The sequence below is a fragment of the Phaethon lepturus genome, unplaced genomic scaffold (assembly GCF_000687285.1).
Source record: "Phaethon lepturus isolate BGI_N335 unplaced genomic scaffold, ASM68728v1 scaffold7646, whole genome shotgun sequence".
Lineage (NCBI taxonomy): Eukaryota > Metazoa > Chordata > Aves > Phaethontiformes > Phaethontidae > Phaethon > Phaethon lepturus.
The window spans coordinates 36,689-38,633 of record NW_010546876.1 but is presented as its reverse complement, the minus strand read 5'-3'; the positions used below and the strand labels follow the sequence as shown (position 1 = coordinate 38,633).

At 35.6% G+C, this 1,945-nt stretch overlaps 1 protein-coding gene across 1 annotated transcript in view; it reads right to left on the bottom strand.

Moving 5' to 3' along the window:
• AP3B1 (adaptor-related protein complex 3, beta 1 subunit) overlaps positions 1–1,945 on the bottom strand; it is a gene marked incomplete at its 5' end in the record, with an annotated part of 100,090 nt that overhangs the window by 74,698 nt on the left and 23,447 nt on the right. The window lies entirely within an intron of this gene.

The window sequence follows — 1,945 nt, the reverse complement described above, 5'->3', positions numbered from 1 at the left end:
AGGAATGGAAACAGAGGCACATAGAAGCGATGTGTTCACATTCACAGTACAAGCTGGTAGCAGCTGGGAAGAGAATCCAAGCCTTTGAGGTGTGGCTTGGAATTCTTGCCACCACGTTACGCTAAACACCATGTTAAAACAAAACAGTGCTTTTTTGTGACTATATTCATACAGAAGTAGTTTCCAACAATACAGCTTCCTCAGATCCTGCTTACCTATTTTTAAAAGCACAAGAATTTCTTTAAGACTATTATTATGTTTCTTTCATTTTTATTTAAAGTTTTATGACAGTAAGATTTCTATTTTTGCAAATGTCCAAGGCCAGATGAACACAGAATTTTGAAGTAACAGGAGTTCAAAATTAGGGTTCTCAATTTCTGAATAGGATCTAACCCCTTAACTGAAAACACTTTGACCAGAAACTTCACACAGGTCTTATTGTTTTGGACCTACTTAACTGTTTCACTGAAATAATGGGCAGTAGCAGTTTTTAGATGAACTTCCAGCATATGGCACTGACTCCAATAGCACAGTACTGTCACAGACAGAGGGGAAGCAAAATGGAAAAGCACAGAAGGAAAGCTTATGCGCCACACAATTTTAGCTGGAAGTAGTTATATAATATAAATGAAATAATATACACACACTCATCTCCAAGGTGAGCTAGCCTATATTACCTGGTGATCAAATTAAAAGTTGCATTTGTGTTACACACCTCCCTGAAAACATTGTTCTCCTTCCTCTTGAGGAAGGAAGAAAGTATGTGATGAGAAATTTTTTCTAGGCAGACGCATGTCTTTGAATAGCATCTACAAACTGTGGTGCGCTCACATTCTGTACAGACTCTTGTTCAACAAACGCTGAAATATTAAGGAAAATACGTAACTGTTCTAGCCTATCAAATGACTGCCCATAGTTTAGAAAAAAAGGAAAGCTTCCAACTGCAACTGCAATTTCAGCTACTTTTACAGTTTTTCTAAAAAAGTAAAAAACATTTGTATTAATACTTTCCATTACTCCCTACACTATATAGTGATCTTTTTTAATAAGCTTACACTTAAGCCAGAGTTTAAGTTCTGCCTTAGGTAAGATTCACAGGAGAAACAAGCTTTAGAAATTCAGCATTGTGGTTCTCAAAGCACTAATTTTTAGCATTTTTATGTAAGTTTTAATTACTTTTCCAGCATATGTCAGTTATTCATATATGAGTATCTATTTCTCAGACTTACAATGGGAACCAACTATTAAGTTTCCTACCCTGTATACACATAAATTTTGAATCCAGTTACATTCATAAAAGGTAACAAATGCAAGTAAACTACCAAGCTTCAGGATAGCAATTCCCAAATTACGATCCACCATCCGTAATAAATGGCCCACTAAGTGATACTAAAGAAATACTAATGGTGTTCACAAAACATTTAAATATTTAAACGTGCTATACTGCTCTGAAAAGTTTCAGAACAGCTTTGAAAAAAGTCACCTGACAGTATCTGCCTCTATACTTCACATTGTTGCAAATTCACATGCCACCAAAATATAAACAGGCATGTCATGGGAAAACAGGACTGCCTCTGCTGAAAGAGAAAGCAATCAGATCATGGAAAGGCAGAATACAGGAGTTCAACAATAAGAAGAACAAAATCCCCTCAAGGCATAAATGCCAATTCTAAGCATGGAATAGATATTTAACGTAGAGGTAACATCATGTATTGAGAGTGGTATAGCACAGTGATTTAACATACAGAAATATTTGTAAATACTGACTGAGATACAGGTTTTCGGTTTGTTTTTTTTTGCAAATTGACAGGAAATTTAAATGGTTTGGAACTTACACTGTGAGAGGGGAACAAGCTACCGAACAATTGCTAAATATAAAAACTTTAAATGCAGTTGGAGTATGTTCGCCTGTGAAACACTAAGACTGATGCCATGACTGTACACT